Consider the following 21951-nt stretch of genomic DNA (forward strand, 5'->3'; position numbering starts at 1 on the left):
TTGTCAAATACAGCGACTTTTCCAGAAACCTACTAGTTACAAAAAGCTTTTGAGAAGCTGGAAAACACACACGAAATAGGCATTAAAAAGCCTCTATCCAAGATCACAAAACATGAAGAACACTTATTAGATCTTTTGTAATGCCTACAGTAAATTTTTCATTGCAACCTGCTTTACAATTCAGCTATTAAAGATATGTGTGCAGTCACAAGCTTATAAAAAAGTATTTGCTTCACAATCCTGTTCTTTTTAGCAGGCAGAGATTTTCTTCCCCCAATAAAGACTCATTAATCAAAGCTGCTAATGAATCAACTGTTAGGAGTGAAAAGGGGACTAGAACTTAAGAGCAAACTACTGCAAAACAAAAAACAAACTCTAGATTTAAGCATACCATTTGAATTACCCCAGTAATACTGAAGTGTTTCCAAGTAAAAACAAGCAGATTCACAATGAAACTAGGATTATAAAACAATGTTCTAATTTAACATAAAATTATTAGCAACATTTAAACGTGTATTTGCCTATTATCTTACACATATTCAATGTTACTGAACAATATTAATAGCATAAAAAAGAAAGAACCTCCTCTAAATCCAAGCTGTGCACTGCTGCCTGAACTCTTCCACTTTGTGGTTAGCCTGGCAGTAGCAGCTTATTAGAAGTCCCAGCCTATCCAAATGATAAAATTGTTTCTCTTTTGTGACCATTTTTTCCACAATATCACTCTTTAGTCAGAGAATTATGAAAGAAGTCTCCAAAGATTAACAGAGAAAAATCGCACTTCTTAAAATTCTGTAAACAAGGATGTACAGAAACAATTGTGAAGCCCTCACACAGAGCATCAAGTACTTTTTATATCTATATATGTATATATAATTAGGATTTTCCTCTCAAAAACAGAATATGCTCCTCAACAATCTAACTTTTTTCACTAAAACCCACTCCTACCCCAAAAACTCAATTTCAAGAAAAAGTTTCTACACCTGGTACTGTCTTTTCACAATTTAAGTATCATGACTTCTCTATTTCCAAGCACATAATTTCAGCAATTATTATGCATTTAAAACATTTTTTTTGCCATTAAAATATTTCCCCTCTCAGAAGTCAAACATTTTCTGTGCTTAGTTACACTTATTTGTGGGTGCATTGTAACTATATTCTTGAATCAAAAGATGGTGAGAGCAGAATAAAAAAAATGCATTTGCTCAATGGTCCTTATGAAGACTAAGACAGTATATTATCCTATTCCAGTATATACTATAATCTATCAAAGATTTTTGTGGCACTTCAATTAGGGACAAAAATTGGACAATAAAAAAAAACCCCAGATCATTCTAGTCAGTTTTCCCCTATTCTGCTACGACGCCTTTCTGAGCATCTATGTGCATCTGCTATTAAATAATGCAATGAAAAAGAAGTTTTAAAAAATCCTTTCAGTCTTAGCCCACCCTAAACATACCACTAACAAGTATACAGAACCATAACAGTATATGCCTGCAATTGAAAAAAAAAAAAGCTGACTTCCCCAAACAAAAACAAACAAACAAACAAAAAACATAAAAAAAAAAAAAAAAACAAACAAAAAACCCCACCCCCCAAAAAAAAAAAAAAAACCAAAAACCAAACCCCAAACCCAAATCACTCTAACCTTTCTCTAGATAGAACAACAGCATCTACATTAGCTTATGCAGGGCAGAAATACTTGTTTGAAATTAATTTTATGTTTTGCACAAAGCAACCTGAATACATTACCATAAAACTGGTTATGATTTCAAAGTAAGCAAATAATGCAGAAAAATAGAGCAGAAGCAATGGAAGTCAGTGTACACAAGTGCTCACACAGAGCTGTACCAACTTTAAAATACAAACATACCATGCTCTGTGACCCAAGTGCAAGAGACAGTAACAATACAGTGAATACCACCATCACCCCTTGAGAGAAAACAAACAATTCACATTTCTTAAGCATCATCCCTACAAGCTACTGGAATACAAATTCAGCAGTTAAAAATTTGTCATTCTTACACGTGATGGGGAGAAGATATTAACAGCACAGTTAAGAGTGTAACTGAAACAAAAAGTGCGCCAAAACATTTAGTTCCCCTTATCTCCTTTAACATATGTGGACAGTCACCTACCCAAATCACTCCACCACTGTCAATTTACACCACAGAAGCCTGAATCAGCCTCTCAGCTGGGACCACAGATTCACCAGGACGTCGAACAGTTTATTAAACCATCCACATGGATCTGTGAAAGAGAATTAAGAAGTGTTTTCAAAATGATGGGTGTAAGCAGCCTTGCACAAAACTACAACAGTTTCAAATCCACGCATTTATTTTGTTCTACACAAGAATCAAACACAGACAACACAGAAGCAGTAATATGTAGCTTACCACAACAGCCACCATTCTGTCAACAATAATTTTTGTTCTTTGTCAAATCTGAACATAATGCAATCAGAAAAAGCAGTGTGGCAAAACCCAGAAAAGGTAAAACTGATTATGGTCTTCTTCTATGGCAGCAAAAACTGAAACATATACACTACTAGCAAAACAGAGCTCAGAACAGCTCCCTGTTATTGGTATGAATGGAGTCAATTATCAGATTAACAAAATGTAACCAAAACCAACAAGCAGTTATGTGCAGGACCTGGGCTGAATGACTTCCTCTTTAAAGTTCTGGTGAATCTCAAGCATGTTCTCTGAAAGAAAATCTATACTACCCACACAGACACAAAAGCTCCCACAGCCCTCAGGGGGAAATAAAACTCACTGCAACAAATGAGTCTTTAAAAAAGCTTCAATTATTTTAACTGGACCTGCCAGCTGCCTTTCGTTCAGCTTAATATCATGTTTTACAGAAGGTCTGCAGCCACGGCTATTGGCAAGAGTGGAGACAGTTACTTAAAAGTGGTTGGATCTATTTCTCAGAAGCTTACCCTGCCTGGTAAGCTTTTGTGGAATATTGCCATACACTCTGAATGTTGAGAACGCGAAGTTTTTTACCTAGCAAGCCAGAATAATGCAGTATTTCTAAGATGCATGTGAAACACATCCATGGACCCATCTTGGTGACATTTGTTGAAGACAGTTCAAATACAGTGCCAAAATACAGAAGAATAGTTTCTCACGATGTACTAGCGTTTTTTAAACAGCTAATACATCTCACTCAAAAGAAAAAGGTCTAATAAATCTAGGTTTCTATGTTGATAAATGAAATCTTTCCTGAAAGATTTCATAATATGGGTAATATGGATCCTTCTTCAGGAGATCAGATCGTGATTAGTTCTTAATAGGCAGTCACAAAACTGAGTTTCATGATTCCTGGAGTTTTGTGATTCCTAAAGTTTCTACAACAAACAACAGCAACAGAATTGCCAAGAAAATAAGCACTTCTGCCACTGCCAGAACACTGTGAGATTTAACAAACCATGAAGCATCCATAGTAATACAGCTGTTTAACAGATCTTAGCTACCTTTTCCAAAACATTGGTTTCATCAGCCCCCCAGGGTGCCATGGACACCCCAGCTAGAAACCCTGAAGGATGCCATGGTTTATGACTGCACTGCTACTTTCCTGTCTTTCACAGGAATAAAAAAATTGGGCTGCTGTCCCTTAAAGCAGTGGCTCTGAATTTTCCTTCTCAATTTTTCCTACTGCATTCCCACCTACAACCAAAATTCTTGCATGGCTGAAAAAAAGAACATAAGTAGCACATTATATCAAATTTATATCTAGCCAGCAACTCCCTTCATCCCCTGTTTAGGAACTGATGGTCTATGATGTAAAGCCTGGAATCGTTTTCTTAGCTCCTAACTAAGAAGACCTGACAAACTTCCCTCTGTCTTGTCTTGTGATTTTTCAGAGAAGATTCAATTTGAGATATAAGTGGCATCTTTATAGATACAGAATGGACTGCTGAATATGCTGTCTCTTCCAGATTACCTATTCAAGCTTGTGGCTACCTGGCATCCATGATACAAGTGCTTAGTAATGATGTACACTCCAAAAGTTAATAGTTGAGAAGGAGACAGAACATGAGAATTTTTCACATCATCAGAAGAAAGACCTTTGACACTTCTCCTAATGCCAGTATTCTCCACAACAGGGTAACTTAGAAAGTAGAACTAAGGCTACTTTGGCTTTTTCATTACCAGAGACTTGTAATTTTTCATGAAAACACTCTACCTAGTTAGTATCAACAAGCCAATCCAACTTGACCTTTGAAGGGCAGGTCACAACAGGAGGAAGGACCCATATTATGTTTGAGTTATAAACCCGTTTCAAAACATTTATGAACAGCCAGAACTTTTCAGAACGAGACAGATTTGTGCTGTTGAATACCTAAATCATCCCTTGCACACAATATGTTGGGAGTTTTTGTGGCTGCAAAGACAATTAGGAAAATAATCAACTTGGATTTTATTCCACTATCACATCTGTGAAAATCATGCTGCATTTCAAGAAAAATATCACTTAATAAGCAGCATTTTACTGTATCTAGTCCCCTGTTACCGTTACTCCATTTTTTTTTTTCAATATATGACATGAATGATCAGAGTCTGCTTATCTAAATGAAATTTCATTGAAGTCCTGTGAAAATTTAGATGTGGTTAGTACTGCTATCAAGTACTTCAGAGTTTGCAAGAATGTATCCTAGGGCCGATGCTAAAATGACTGGTAATATTACATTATAAACCAAGGGTATCTATCACTTTGGCTAAGCTTACTGGAAAAGTTTCAGATGGAACACCGCAATGGACACTACTTTCATTTTCACACAGAGCCAAGAATCATCATCACACCACTATCTTACCAATATAAGAGCAACTAATTATAGCAGTGAGTAATGGAAAAGATAGCTTAAAGCTTAAAATTCATTTAGAAATATTCTACTAATAGATTTTTAATATTGTAAAAAAGATTAGTTGAGATATTTACTAAGTCAGGTCTACTGCAGATCAGTAGATCTATGCATAAAATCTAACATTTTTCTTTCACAATGACCAAGAAAAAGAACCATTTAGTACCACAGGATTCTTATCCTACATTTTCTTCATCTACCATGACAAATTTAAAAATGCTATTTAGATTTTTTTCATAGTTTAGCTGAACCCAAAGTGCCACAGAAGAAAAATAGGAACTTATGAATATATGGGCACAATTACTAGCAGTGCACATACAAAATCAATACTTTAGCAATTACATCAATGCAGTTGGTCATGAACTGAAGAAAAAGTCTCCTCAGTTGCTTTCTGAAAGGAAGTAAATAATTTGTATATTTTTCTCATTAAGTTGAACAGAGAATGCTTATAATTGCAGGTAACATAAAAATTAGTTACCCTATCTTACAAGATGTTGTTTTGATATGTATTTATTCTACTTTTAAAAAAAACAGTAGTAAGTGCTTCAACACACTTTACTATCATTAAAAGTGTTAGAAGATAATCTGGTTATTAGAAGCCAGGTGATGGGCAGGAGAGGGCATCAACTAGCAGATATTTTGTGAACTGAAGTACTTGATGGTGAGTAGCTGACTGATTTGTACACAACCTTAACACTTAAATTCTACATTGGATCCTAAGGTCTTCTCTAGATCAATGACTCAAGGGGAAGGGTAGGAAGAAACCCATTCCAGCAGCACATAATAACCTTACTAAGCTCAGCTTCACTACTGGCTATTATTCCAGCATGCAAGACTAACAGTTCATTATTTGAGTGTCAGGACTGATACCAGAAAACAGATGATCACAGCAGAGAGAGAACAAGTAATTTTTATGGATCTTTAAATACTCTCCCCCCAACCCCTGCTTATTTCAAGATACAGAGATATAAATACAGGCACATGCACCCAACAGGCAGTGTTCAACTCGCATTCTAATCACACAGCAGAAAAAATGTAAAAATACATAGTTATCTTTCAAAAAGACCAGCATTTTAACATATGCCAGATGCACTGAAACTAAATACTGGTCCCTCAAAATCTGACTCCTTCCTCAAAAGCCCAAAACTGCAGCATCAAAAAAAGGAAAAAAAAAAACCTTTGTGTTTTAAGTGGAAAAAATGCAGGAGAAAGGTAACTCTAAAAACAGTAAAAGTGAATGCAGTTGATAATATTTCAGTCACACATTCACTTAGATGGGGAGGAATTAATGCAAACATGAAACTGTACCAAAAAAATTATATACTTGCCCTCAGATTCAATTTCAATTTACCACACTCTAGATTCTTATTGCAGATAGACTCTCAGAAATTAAATAACAAGTGAAGGAAACACAAAAAAAGGTGCAACTTTTTTCATGCTCATTTCCAAGGTCAACAGACACTTCAGTATCTTAATAATTAACTAAACTATGAAAGCATTTAAGAAAAAAATCCTAAAAATTTTTCAATCTGGGGATGTGGGAAGGAAACAAAACCAGCAAACTTTGTATCACATTTTCAAAATTCCAGTCCCAGAGAAATTAGTATCATTACATTTACTCTCAAGTGTGCAGAAGATCATCATTTAGCAACTACCTTCAGGAAGAATTTAGAGTCTCCAAATCCTGCACAGCTTAATCCTTGTACTACATAATTTGAAAGAAAAAGCCTAATCCATAAGATATCTTCTTAATTATAATGTTCAAGTAAATCTGGGATTTAATATTTTCTGAGCTTTTTTCCCCCTTCTTTGAACCCCAGGAAAATAAATTATCTTACTGCAAACACTATTTCTCCTGAAATGCTACATCAAATACTTATCAATCAACCAGAAGGTAAGGTACTGCTTTTCAGATTAAAGAGCAGGACATACAAATAGACAACTGCTGTCACGACATATGGCTTGACTGTTTAAGGATGTGTTGAGAACTATCCATTTGACACCTTAGGATTCCAGTAAGCATACAGCTAAGCTATCAGAAGTAATTGTTACTAACATTGGTGCGCCTGGAGAAGGAAACGGTCCTCACAACTCAGTTTAAACATTTTTCATGTGATGACTCTAAGAAAAGCATTGCAGGGAGCAATTTAAACTCAGATAACAAGAAATACGTTTTAAACTCAGTAGTGCTTTAACAGATCACTGCACTCTTGTCTCTCCAGAGAAGCAGACATAAGCACAGTATCAGTCTTAAAAAGTGAGTAACAGCACAAACACCAGCTCTTTCTGCTCACTTCATGCCAATAATGCCACCTTCTCTCTAATATAGGGGTTTGGCCCTTCTAGAAACAGGAGGGAAGTCATCTGCATTTCATGAGTGCAATAGTCAAGTGAGGCCACTATACATGGCTCCTCATTCCAGACACACAGCATCTCCACACCCAGATAGCAATCTTCCTAGAAGATTTGAAAATTATGAAGCTAAATATCCTCTCTTCTTCCATCTTCTGCCCCCTAAATTATCTTGCACTTTCAATCCCTCCATGAATAAAGGTGATTCTATCCTGCCCATCTGAAATTGAAAAAGTAAAGCACCATAAAGGCATTGCACACTCTAAGTGACAGACATTTCTGAGTCTAAGTCCATCATTTTGTTATAATACATAACATGTGAACTAATCATACCAACTGCCCATCACCTGTCCATTCTCCATCCACACTAGCCTTGAGGTCTAATCTGAAGGAATAGCACGCCACATTCAAATACTGTTGACCTACACATTTCAATCAAGAGATTACTCTAGATAATGAAAACCGCAATGCCACCAGAAATCCCAATAACTAAAGAGGCTAGATAAGTCCCAAAAGCAAGTGCTCTGAAATGTAGCTTTCAGGAGAAAAGGTCTTCACTGTTTCTTCTCCTTTTCCATGGTTAGTCCCACTCCTGCAGATATTAAAAACCATTTTACAGAGAAACATTTAATTCCCAGACTACTGTCTCAAGTCTAGAAGTCAATCTGCCTATGGCAAGAAAAAGTAGGAGAGATGACAGGTGGTAGACTATAAATCTGCTGAAAAGAAGGTGTAACTGGGTAAGTATCCCAGTTTTTAACTGCATTTTTGACTTTTATGTACATATTATCAAGGATCACATTACTGATGATGAATAGCAACATTTATATTTATTGTGGGTAAGTGGAAGACTATTCCAAATCAGCAACTGGAACTCAAAAGGCAAGTCAATCTCCATCATGCAAAATTCAAACTACAACCTGCTGAAGCAAGAGTAATCCCTGCTTTTCCCTCACACCTGCCTTTTATTAAAGCTAGAGTTTCATAATCACATTGTAAGTCTAATCAGTAACTGAGCCAAAAAGCCTAAACCTGCAAGACATTGAGGAGATTTTTTTTCATTTAGATCAGTTTGCTCAACAACTCACTGATCCTCAGTACTATGTCTCCACCTTCAATACCTTGTGTCCTTCTGATGCAAAGAACCACACTGGAAACAAAGAGGAAGTGTGCAAAGCAGATGCAGCAGAATGTAAGACTAGCCATGGGCTTTATAAATGAAAACTCCTTTCAAGTAAAGGTGATAACTTCATTATTACTGGTAAGTTGTTTAAGTACAAAAAAAGACGTATCAAAAAATATATTCAAGCATGTTTTAATGCTCACAATAGCATGCTCACAATAGCATGTTGACAAAATTCTTTCATGTGTTCCACATTTATAATTTAGTCCACCTTGGATTCACAGTTTTAGTGGAAGGGGCAGGACGGAAGAATTAAAAAAAATAATTAACCATGACAAATATCTACAGGCAAGAAGAAGCAAAGATACTCAATGAATCCAGTGAACAGTTTGGTCCAGACACTGACTGTGCCAGTACTTTTTTTACTCTACAAAACTGAAAGAAATATTCACAGGATGTGGTCTGAACTTCAAGAGGCTGTTGCTCAGCAAGTGCTGTGCATGTTTTTGCAATGAAAAGTAAATTACTTGCCCACAAAGCAATGCTTTAAATTTAAAAGAGACTTGAGGGAATGACAATAAAGCACACAAAATATAGAGACCATCATCCTCAACATGGTAAGTTCAAAATTTACTTACACTTACTTTCTTTTAACCAAAGCAAAAACTATTTATAAATTCCAAAGTGACCAACACAAGGAGGTGTTTTGCAAAGAAGCACTACTGAGAGAAAGTCTCAGTCGTTCACTTTGGCCTAATATTAAGGTTAAAAAACATTTAGAAAAAGTGTCAATTAATATCAATCTCCAACTCAAACCATAAATAGATACACTGAATAGATTTATAAAAATTGATATTTAGATACACAATAGTGCCACTGATCTAGATGCAGCTTTCACACGTCCTACTGCTCTTAAAATGTAGTGAAGATACTCTAGGAAGCTTGAACTGCATTTTGTGTATCAGAAAGCTGCTACTTTATAGCCCATTATGCCCATACCTTAGAGCAGAATGCAACCTTTTTCAAGTCTTGACGGTAAAGGTGATTTGTCCTACACCAAGTCCATGAAATAAGACATTTTCTTACAGCCTTCAGATGCTTGGATGTAAAGCAAGGCTAGTAATTGCTTTGAATAAAACCAGTCTCTACACTGCACCCAAGTTTCTCATCTAAATTCCTCTTCTACAGCCCCTCCTACTAACTGATTAACTTAGAGCCACCCATACAATGTACCTCAAAAACAGACTTAACAGTAAATCTTGATAAGAAGAAATAGAAACAGGTTTTTTCATTAAAAAGAATTCTTCCATGATGCTGTCTGCTGGTTTGCTCTCCAATCAACATTACCAAGGTCTTAGAGAGCCTTAGGAGAAAGGCTCCTAAGAGCCTTTTAGAAATATTCAGTAAGAAACCACATGAAAGAATGAAACATAAGTACAACAATCAATATGCTTTTAAAAGTTACAACAGTTCTAAATCCTGGTTAACTAAATCACAGAGTAAAATTAAGTTACAAAGTACCTCAAAAAGAAACAAAACAATCAAAGATAAAACAACTGTTTAAAAGGAGAGGTATAAAACAGGTATTTACAACCAACAGCACAGGAAAATCTTGGAAAAAAATTTGGAATAAATGCCAAGGAGGGAAAAAAAACCCTGTGGATTACATAGCATTATTCGTATATTAAAACCAGAAATGACAAGTGCTTTGATGAGAGTTGCAGTTGATTAAAGAGTGAGAAAACACAATACATTATAACTCTTGCAAGTGCATTGCAAGAGAAGCCACTGATAGCTGGAAGACAAGCAGAAACACTGGAATTAACTGTGCTTGAACAGGTAAGGCCTCTCTTTGGGTAACTTCATGAAACACAAGATTTGGTGACTAGAATGAAAATTAACACCAAACTTCAAAGAAAAACAAAGGCCGAGGAGGAGGGAAGCTCATGTCTACCTGAACATACACCTATAAATTTTCTCATACCTATCCCAAAGAAGGCTGAGACCAATCAAACTAACACACATCACAATTAGACTGCCAGAATAAATACAAAAGCAAACAATAACCCAGCTGGCTTGAATCAAGATACAAACAGGCAACTCCAGAATTTGCCTCATCTCTCAGCAGACAAGCAAATCTTTACAGGGTGGAATGGTGGTACCACTACCCTTGGACAGCTAAAAATCTCAAAGACTGGAATTTAAATCAGAAAACAAACACAGCAGCACCTCCTTTTTCAACTCAAGAGACATGAATGTATCATGCTTCCAACCCTGCTTTAGAACAGATCTCTTACAATCACCCCAAAAAACTACAGCAGTTATGGCCTCTGCTACAGACTCTGCTTCATATGAAGCTACTTTATTATTAAATGCTTGTTTTAAATAAATCTCTGCCTTCCATAGCCATGGAAGTAAAATATTTGCCCTCTCTTCTCTTTCAAGGACCTCTCATTTCTTACACAAGACTGAACAGCAATTAGGATGTTATGTAAGTTAATTTACTGAAGTTAAAAATTAACTCCATTTCTAATCATAGGGATTGAACAAAAAAAAAAAAAAAGTGAAAAATGACATTTAGAAATAACAAGCAAAATTGCTTTAAAAATATACATACTTCATTCCTCTGTCTTAAAGAGGCTTTTAAATTATTTCAGATCAGTAAAAATTATGCAATGTACTAAATAGAAACTAATCAGATGAAATTACAGCTTTTTGATATACATGTATTTTTCTCTCTATGCAATTTTTAATACCTTTGCCTTCTAACTAGGAGAAATTAAAGTGAATTCCCACCTACTTTGCCAGCATGGAATAATAAACAACAAAATACTTGGCCTTGGGCTTGTGTCTTTATAATAACAAAACCCTGCAATTTTGGAGCTGTTAGTTGTAAATGTTACTCCTTGTCTTGAGAACTTGTTGGAATTAAGACACTGAGCAGAAACAAAATCCTTCATTGGTTATTTTTATCAATCATGGTTTTCTACCTACATTATCAAACAATTACATACTTCTCTCATTGCTGTAAAGAATACACACACTACTAGCCTTAAAAAAATAAAAAAAAACCCAAAACAAAAACAAAACAAAAACAAAAACAAAAAAAAACCCCACAAAAAACCCCCCACAAACAAACAAAAAAAACCCCTCCACTGAACCAAAAAAACCTCAATCACCCACCAAAAACCCGCATACTGTGCACAGGCCTAGATATCCAGGAGGAAAATATAATTCCTGTTTTCTTATTCTTTCACTCCTATTGATAGACTCCTGGTTTCAACTTCCAGCTACAGCATACGGAAAACACAGAAAAAAGGGGGGATGGGGAAAACAAACAGTAGTGAAAATGCTAACAGTATAGGTCAGCAATTGGTGGTTAATACCATCCTCAATACAAAAAGCTCTTTTTAAACTCTTAACTCAGGAAATAAAATAGGTTTGAAAAACATAATTACCATATTCTGTTTCACATGACTATGGTATTTTTATTCTTTTGACATATGCTGCTTCCTGAATGGATTTAATGTATTTTGGCATTCCAGAACAAAACTGCTCTCAGTGTTTGGCACTTCATGTACAATGCAGCCAGGAAGCCACTCCTTAAGACTATGCAGCCATCTGCAGCAGACACCAAAGGTTTTTGACAAGCAAGCTGCACTGCTGTAAATATGCAGTATTTCAATATAAAAGAAAAGTTCTCATCTATTAATCAGACTCTGCACGTAATTGCCTACAGATAAATTCAGGTGATCTGCAACACAAAACATTTCAGCACAGAAATCAAAAAGGGAAAAAACGGAAAAAAATTTTTTGAAAGATACTATTTCTTATCAGAAGGTTACAGATTATTTAAATGCTTACTAAATTGTATGGTCTACACATAAAAAAATCCAGTCCCTGATGCCCTGCCTTACATGCACTCTCCCTCAAAAATGTAATTCCCAGAATTCCTACCTAAAGCTAGGAAGGATCAAACAACAGAGGTCAAAATAATACAGCATGTGAGAACATTTGAGATACAAAGTCAGCAGATGTTGGGTACACAGGAGGAGAAGGAAGAACCACACTCAAAACCCTGTAATGAGTAACTGCTCAGAAAAACAAATCCCAACAGGTTACATAATTCAATCTATGGTAACAGGAAGATAAATGGAAACACATTCATAGATCAGAGTTCAAAGGAAGTACATAGGGGTATGCATAATAATTTCCCATCTTTAATTTGGCAGATATCAAGAAAATATATCATACCAAAAACTAGAAATAAACACGCAACTCAACATTTAAAAGACTATACAGTGCACTAATGTATGTTACTACTTGAAGAGAAATAGTATATAGAACTGGACTTCCATTTTACTTTATAATTCCTCCTCCTTTAAAGAACACTTCTGTCTTCTTCTAAGTGTTATACACTTCATCAAGCCAGTTTGGTTTTGTTCTTACATGTTTAGTATAAAATGGAGTACTAAAAGCAGAAGCCTTTATCCATAATGCAGCTTCAAAAACAGTTTTACTTTAGCACACCTTTTTCACTATAATAAGGAGTGGCTAGAAAAAGAAGTAGCCAATACTTTTTTAAAAAAGCAAAGGTTAAAAACAAAAACAGAAAAAAAGTTGTATTTTCCAGACTATAAGCATCTTGTCCCTCTAGTTTATACAATAATTATGCTACATATTAGCTCAAAATTATTCTCAGCAGTTTTATGAATTACTGTCCTGGACATACAAAGGACCCCCTGAAGCTACTTACCTCTGTCTGTTGTTCTTCTTTACATTAATTTTAACTGATACATAGATCCCAATACGTGCCAATTTGTTGTCTGCAACAGTGATGCAGAACTACTCCTGTCTGCATTGGCTGGGGTTCTTTCTAACTACAACACTCTTCATATCTTCCATGTGGGTAAGCACCATTATTCTTGTCCTCTATTTACTCAGCTTTTCTATCACAATGCATGTTTGATTTTTGCCAATTCATAATCTTGTTTCACTCCCAACACAGTGATGAAACATTTGAGTTAGCATTTTCATACTAATTTTTTTTCTTTACTTAGTGCTGTGTGCCTCTAAGTGAATGGATGATGATCAAAGGAAAGAGAGCTGTTATGTTATTTTTATTTTACTCTATCAGACATTTTGCAGATCACATAAGCAACTGATACAAAAAAACCAGTAGAAAGCTATTCTTGAATAGCCTTCAAAGTATTTTTGCCTCTTTAGATAGGAAAGAACAAGAGTGCACTGCTTACAATAAAACTTATATGAATAATTTAGAATTTAGACAATTATATTTAAGTACACTTCCTCTTAAAAGTGTTGTTTTCAATAGGGATAATAATTCACTATTGGAAGCCAAAGACAAAAGACATTTAAGATGAATTAAGAGTCTTCTTTCTCATCAAAATGCTAATTACAGCCTCAAAACTGAATTCAAAGTTGATTTAATAATAACTCAACTTAAAGTGTTACTTAACTTCTGACACTCTGTGCTTTCCAGCATGAGAAAAAAAATAGAGGTACAACACTACTTTGACACTACCAAAGTAAAAAGTGGGACACTGCCAAGCTGATTTGCTATTAACATGTCACCTTCTTTTCTCAGAATAGGAAAAAGTGACCGAAGAGCACAATGCAGAAATTCCAGAGAATTTCATAGCTGTGACTTCAATTAATTTGAACTGTCCAATGCATCCTTCAGACTTCTCAAAGATTAAAGCCAAGTTAATACAAAATTGAGAGAAAGTAATTCCTCAGCAGATATTTCATGCTCTGAAGCTGAAATTTGAAATCTGGAAATTTAACACCTGTGGAAGACTGTGTGGGCTGGAAATAAGCAGGGACTTGCTCCACAGAGTTTTTGTAAAAGGTTAAGGAACAATTTGTTGGTTCTTCATTGGTTAGTTTATGTAACAGAAGAAGCAAAGTAAGAAAGAGAAGAGAAAAATATTGATTAACAACATGTTTCTCCCCCACTCTAACACTTTCTTCTAACCTGCTCCATTGACAAGGCCATAATCTTTCCCTTGACACATCACCACCCGCTGCTGCAAAACCAATTCAGTAACTGATATCATGAAAGACTACAGGATATTTGAAATGTTGACAATACATCTCCAACAGATTCCACAACTTCCCACAGAAAAATCCCAGAGAAATTTTTGCCTGATTTACTGTCTTTTTCTCATAAGAACAGCATTGCAAAATCACAAAATAATGGCAGAATCCTCAGCATTTCTTCTTCTTTGTTTCAGTAAAGCAAAACAAAATAAATGCTCCCTGAAAAATTGATAAACGCACTCAGATAAATAAAAAGAAAGAGTAAATTAACCTCAAGTCTATTAAAATCAATTTTAAGTATATCTTGCTGCTCTAGTATTTGTATTACTTATATTTTCATTTAGTTAGATGAAATACCTGGTACCAGACCAAAAGCCTTAACATCTAAATCAATAGTAACACACTGGAAGAACAGGATTGTCTAACAGACACAGAAAGCCTATATCCCCACAAAACATTCAGGAAAACAAAACTCTCCTAAAAAACACAAGATGCACTATAGATAAATAATATTACACTAAAATAGTAAAGCTCTGAAGGTTCTTTTCCCCCCCATATCAATGTTTCCCATCTCATCCATCAGGATCAGAGACAGACAAATTGACAAATTCTGAGTGCCAACTGATTCTCCCTCCTTGTTACATTCTGAGAAGATGGTTAAACATTTATTTCATTACATCCTTTTTCACCTCTTCTTACTTTGAGTCCTAAATATTTGTTATTTTGTTTTTAACAGTTTCCCAACACCTAGACCGGAACCAACAACAGTGACCTGACAAAAGTCATAAGTAAAATTGAAGGCTTGTTCCTAACACTGTTTTCTATAGTGCTGCACATTTAAATCCCTTTGCCTGTAACTCCTCCAAAATGTTTAAAGAACTCATTAATTACTTGGAATAAATCACCCTGTATAAGTTTACTACAGCATAGCAGACTGAATAGGTATGAACCAGGAAGAAGTGAACTTTTGAATTTTCTCCCTCAGTGATGAATTTTACTGCCAATCCCCCAAAAATATAGAGCAGTTCAGAAATTAAACAACCAACAAAGCTCCAGGGTTAGCACCACATATGATTTTGTAACCAGAAGTAACCCAAAATGAGTATGTTCTCCTAAAAGGAGCTAACTACCAACCTCACATTCCAGGCCACCACAGACTAACATGCCACAGCAAGCTAACATACCAGCAACAGGAGATCAGTGAACATTATCTGCTGTCTGCACGTTCACTGATCCTCCTTCAAGTAGGCTCATCTCAAAGGCCAAAGTGGAACCTAAGTAAATAAAACATCTAAACATCATACTTAGTAGCATAAGCAGGGAAAGCAAGCATTTACAAAGCATTTAACTCACTAATGATTTAGACTGCTATGCTGACACACTTTTCAGTCTAATTTTACTGAAAATGCAGGCCTCAGTCTTGTATATACCACTGCAGTCAAGCTTTCTTTGTTGTTTTGTTGCACTATGAGAGCACATAAGAACATAGCTATTCAAGCAACATCTTTCCACAGACAAAAAAAACCTGAAATTCCCAATAATAGATGTTCTCTGATACCCAGTTTCAAATATAAAAATCCGTGTTATCTTCAGGGTTACGTGTAAGACAAAAGACCTGCAGTAACTTGATCAATACTTGATCAACTGCTTGATCAAAACCTTAGAAGTCTATCAGACATCTTCCAGACAAGCCTGGAAACACTTTCCACCATTCTCTTACAATGATATTCTAGATGACCAAGCCTGTGAATGACATTCAATCATCTGGCACTGCATTTCAGACGTTTCTGTAGATGCACTGATATAGCTCAAAGCACCTATGCCCCATCCTCTGCTTCTTAAAATTTGAAAGTTTTGGAAGATATTGAAAAACAACAAGGAAGGCAAAGAATGTTGAAGAAATAATTTCTGCAAATGTACTAATCGCATACCCCACATCATGGGACAAAGGAAGAACATGAAACTTCTCTTCCATAACTGTTGGTGAAGATGGAACCCCTTATGCAGTTGCTACAGGAACTACTCATGCCAACTTAGAGTTGAAAACTGGTGAGAAGACTCCAAAGGCAGCAGTAAAACTCAAAGCACATTACTTCAAAAAAAAAACCAACCCAAAAAAACACCAAGACTGTCCTTCTGCATGTATCTTTAACACAATACCAGAACTTCAAATATTTTGAATTTATTTATTTATTGGGATTGGAGTTTTCCCCAGCAAAGAGAATAGAGCCCTGGCCACTTTGCAGGAAAATACCACCCATTCCAAATGAATACTTAAATTATAAATGTTTCACTTCAAGTATTTGCAACTTTTACTAATACTTCAAATCATCTCTGAACTTTTCTCATTTCTAAAGCTGGCTGCAGACAACTGACAAAAGAAGTATCCCTTGCGCACTACAAGCTCACAGCAAGACAATTATACCCCAACCTATACAAACCATCTTAACTAATAAGATTGAGCCTTATAAGGTTCAGTTACCTTCATTATTACAACTACCAGGATCTCCACAGCAGCCAAGATTGTTCAGACTGCCCTCCAACTCTGCTTAATCATCACTGCTTGTTCCGACACATAGTGATCACTTAGGGTCAAGTATCTACAAATTCCTTCCAAGAACAGAAAAAAAAATTCTATACTTTTTAACTTAAACTTTTATTTTTAAACTTTTAACTTTAACTTTTTACCCTAGGCAGGACAGTTGCAATGCTGGTGTGTTCTCCAACGTAAGTACACTTCAGTTTGGTTTCACTTAGACCAAAGGAAGAGGTTTGTTCAGTGTTATTTCTCAATTATGCAAGTTACATTGTATTTTACAATATTATTTCTCAATTATGCAAGTTACAATGTATTTCTAGCATTGAAATATCGCTTCTGAATCCCCTTTACGTAAACTACAACGAGTAATAAACACCTGTACTGAAATTCAAGCATCAGAGAAACAAGTATCTTTAAAAAAGCTGACTTTGATAATGTTCCCTTGGATCCACTGAAATTCAGGACTAGGTCCCATCTGGGTCATCAAAACTGTTACCAAAAATCTGTAAAAATAAGAAATTCCTAACCACCAAGGCAGCATCAAGAAGAGGCATTCTTTATGCGGCCAGATGCACAAGAGGATATCTCCTCCAAAATACCATGCATGCTGAGTACAGAAAAAGCTCCTGTTTATATACTATATTTTACACACATATTCATTGATTTCCTGGAATAAACATACATATGATAACCATTTCCTCAAAATCTTTAACAAATTTTCCTTCCACATGTGTCTTTCTGTCCTGGGAGTCTCTTTGGTGGTCTCTGGTGGTCAGCAACCCCAAAGTCATAGCTGACTGCTTGGGAAGTGGTAAAAGTTAGCACAATTGGGCTGGTTTGCTTTCCAGCTCTTCCTAAAGAATATGTATTGTGCAGTCCCATCGGCCAGTGGTTTTTGAAGAATAAGCATTGTATTAGCCCACCAGGTGCAAACAATTTTTCATCTGGCAACAGTGAAGGCAAGCTAGCAGAAAAAGCCTAATTATCCTGAGATTACTATAAAAGAAAAATACTATTGATTCCAGCATAACAATTTTTTCACTTTTTAATTAGATGGGAGATACATTAAATCTCTCCTCAATCAGCATCCTTACTTTGAAACCTTACATTTTTAAGATTTAACTCAACATCCAAACACTGTATTTTTAGTTTAATGTGAAAGCTGTATTTCAGTGAAGTAACCTTTTTACAACTAAAAAAATCCTAGAAAAAGTCACATTACAAATGGTTAAATACAGACTATTTACTACTCAAACTACCTTCAATGTTTTCATTCTGATATGAAAAGTGTCTTTTGACACACTGTTGCACTTACTCAAAAGCTGACAAGGTAAAATAGCAATGTTTATAAGTCTTCATTTTCCAGATGATCTTCATTTAACTATCTATTTCAAATGTCACCATGAACAATTGCAGTCTCACAGAGGAATACTGTCTACTATTTTCATGTCCATATGAGTAACTCTTCCACCAACTCCACTAGTAACTCATTTGGAAAAGGTTAGATTTCTAATTCCTCTGAGTGGATCAAATGACAGGCACTTCTTCAGCAGATCAGGTTATTCTATAGGGAGAATCTGCTGAAGATATGACATATCAACTGTTTGATCTTTACATAACATTTTCCCAAAAAGATTTTCCTTTTTGCTTAGGAGCAGGAAGGACAAAAACAAAACAAGAACGCAGTGCAGACAGACAGTGATTCATTACAGCCCTACCGGAAAGCCCAGCTGACGAATTTGCTCCCATCCCCTTCTATTTCTAGGACCTACTGCTAACATGTGAGGTATAATGTATGTTACACATGTGCAAGCCTTTCCTTAGCTTTGATCTTCCAAGCATGCCTCTTAATGACTGCGACTAAAGACTCTCAACAAATTCCACCGAGAACAAATCAAAACTGATTTCTGAGACCACCAGCTTAATACACTAAGAAACTATCCTTAGTATTTTCTCCACAGAGACCCCTTATCCACTCTATATGAACACAATGCGCAAGTTGATACCCTACAGAGCTTGGGGTTTACACTAAGCATTGTCTACTATGCAGCTTATGCATAAGACAGATCTATTCCTATTTTACTAATAGAATAATCATCTTAATGATAATCGCATTCCATAGTATGCTATATACTGCAACTTCGAGTTCTTTGATTACAGGCACACCTTCTTAAAATTAGCGATGTTTACTCAAGCTTAATTTAATTCATGAATAAGAACCAGTCACGTCAAAAGAACATTTCCCCCAGCCATCAACACACAGTAAAAGTGCTGTTTCAAGCACATGAGCTACCTTGTGAAAGGTTAAATAATTTTGTTCATAATAAGAATATGAATGTCGGACTGATTTTTAGTTGTGATTGTTGATCTGAAGAAAGAACACATCCCTTCATGTTACTCCCAAACTATGTTAATGACATAATGGCATCCAATGATATAACCATGAGCTGTAAGCAGTCCTGAATTACACTTTCATCATTAAAAAGGACCTTATCCATAGCTACCATGGTGACAAAACACTAGCATAAAAAGTTGTGCCTCCACTACAAGGAACTATTCTTCTACATGGCATTGAAAAATATCAAGTGCATCATGAGAGACACAAAAGGCCTGAAAAGAAACAAAATTGCCTTGATTATGAACATACTGGTTTACAACTAAATTTGTCATGCACGGCTACAACTCCTTACCCTCCCCTCAAGAATCTCAAGTCATTATTGGGACTGAAACACTGCTCTGGAAAGGGATGGTTCTTTGTAAAAGGATTACTCTATTCAGACTTTCTGCCAAGCATCAGCCACATAAGGAAAGCAAAGTTCACTGCCATTTATTTTGTCCAGATCTTTCTGATGCCCAAGAATAACCCTTACTCCTGCCTGGAAAGGTAAGTCTATAAATTGCAAGTCAAATAATTTATTTGTTATCACCCACTGAACCCGCTTTAGGCATTTATATGTTAACATTTTTCCTTATAGTATATCAAACAGATTGAGTTGGATTTTTTCTTAAATCATTAAATTACTCCACGATGTTAAAGAGCTACCTATGTAGGAGTGTTAAAAATTTTGCACGGAAATTACTTTGTCCAAGACTCCCAAATACCAATACATGTCACACATTGGCAAGACTGAAGCATACACATCCTATCTGACCAACATGTTGCTTGTGACTTTGACAAATAGGAACAAACATTCCAGAGCTACGGTTTCTACCTCACCATATGAGAAACTCACAATATGAGAAACTCCTTGCCTTCACGAAAGAACTAACCTATAATTTTCTCTTTGATGCACGGGAAATAAACGTGCATCTAGTTAGTTGGTGTAAAAAGCACTAGAAGTACAAAATCTTACACTAAAACTTCACATTTAATTTGCCCTTCAACAGCTTCAAAAAGTTCTTCCAAAAATTGGAAAGGGAAAAGTGGTCACCAAAACCAACAAGGCTACATTAACAGCTTCAATTGCATGCACATTAAAGAAGTCAGATAACTAGCTATCTGCTTTGGTTTTGTTCTGTATTTTGTTTTAAATGAAGGTTCTTAAGACGAACTTTGCCAGGACCAAAATGCAGGACAGACCTCCGCTATACAAGCTGAAAAACAAGCAGTCCATCTCGTCGGTTTGAGAACAGAGAGGGTAAAGGGGAAGAAGACGGGTGACTGCAGCAATCGAAGGTGGAAAAACTGCGACATTTACAGATGACCAGGAGGGCATATTTTTACAAAGAAACTTAAGAGCGACCCTGAGGAAGTCCGGCCAGACACTAACCGATATTCCAGAAAACAGGCAGACATAAGGCCTCAAGAGCTTATGATTAAATAAAATATATTACCTCCTTTATGACTTTCTCATATCCCCAATATATTAATTGTACTTGCAGGGTTACCAAACGTTTTGGAAGGGAGGGAGCTGAAGAAGCTGTTACGCAGTCGAGTAGCTTCAGCTCAGTGCCTTCTCGGACCGAACAAAGAAACTTCTGTGTCCGATGAGATTAAAAACTTTCGGTCTCACAGACTCTTTCCCTGCCTCCATGAAACCAGTGCCTCGGTTCACACGTTCAGGCGAGACGGGGAGAAATACAATGAGCAGCTAAACTGTGCAGGCCAAGGCGGAAAACAGAGACAAAATATAAAGGCCAAAAACAGGATATAAAACGAAGCCTGAACTCCTTGCTTATTTTCTCCACCCCCTTCCCAGAGGAAGGATTTTTCTGTTGTTTTTGCTGCTGCTGATCCCAAGCCTTCCCTATTTACCTTAGCTGTCGGGGCGTCTAAACCAGATCGAGCAGGCAGGAGTTTCTTCCGACCCCAAGTTAAATCCAATCGAGTTTTCTTCTTCAGGAAGAAAGAGGGCAGAGAACAGGGAGAGGAGGAGAAGGAATGTTAGCAGCTTTCGCCGTGGACGAGGAAGTTCGTGCGCACGGGGAGAGGGCACCAGAGCAGCCGGGCTCCTCCCGGCCCCCGCCGAGGTCTGCCCCGCGGCCGGCCCCAAGTCGCGCCGGCCCCGCCCGGCGGCGACACCGCAGCGCCCCCCACCACCCAGCGCGGCCCGGCCTGGCCTGGACCGGCCCGCCCGCCGCCGCCGCCCCTCGCCCGCCTGCCCGCCCCCCCGGCGCGATGGGCACGGCCGGTGCCCCCCGGCTGCGCACCCGGGGTCGCGCTGCCCGAGCGCGGCCGCCACCGCCAAGGGCTAAAGGGAAGCGGGATGGCCTGCCTCACCTGCCCGCCGCCGCCGCCGCCCTCGCTACCCGCCTCCTCTCGCACACTTCCCCCTTCTCCCGCGGCTTCAGCCTCCCGCCCCCCTCCCCGGCCTCGGCAGCGGGGGCCGGGGGAGGCGGCGGAGCTGTGGGAAGGGGGAATGAACGTCCCGGGCAGACACGCGGCGGGGGGAAGGGGAGGTGGCCGCGGGCGAAGCCGCCGCGCCCCTGCTGCTGCCGGCGCCGCGCACCGCTGGCCAGACGGGGGAGGCACTGCAGCGGCAAGGGGGGCGGAGCGGGCGCAGAGCC

General features: G+C 37.3%; 1 protein-coding gene across 6 annotated transcripts in view; it reads right to left on the reverse strand.

Annotated features, from left to right (window-relative positions):
• The window catches only part of ERBIN (erbb2 interacting protein), a 117086-nt gene extending 95192 nt beyond the window's left edge, over window positions 1-21894 (reverse strand). For 5 of the 6 annotated variants that reach the window (XM_050986534.1, XM_050986536.1, XM_050986533.1 and 2 more), the window contains exons 1-3: window positions 21665-21732; window positions 21200-21280; window positions 2139-2250 (exon numbers count right to left, since the gene is read on the reverse strand). The gene's annotated coding sequence lies outside the window, so the exon portion shown is untranslated. Of the gene's footprint in view, window positions 1-2138; window positions 2251-21199; window positions 21281-21664 lie in introns of all 6 variants that reach the window. The other variant, XM_050986537.1, reaches the window with a different exon arrangement.
• Between the last annotated feature and the right edge of the window lie 57 nt (window positions 21895-21951).

This window comes from Serinus canaria, chromosome Z, assembly GCF_022539315.1.
Source record: "Serinus canaria isolate serCan28SL12 chromosome Z, serCan2020, whole genome shotgun sequence".
Taxonomy (NCBI): Eukaryota; Metazoa; Chordata; class Aves; order Passeriformes; family Fringillidae; genus Serinus; species Serinus canaria.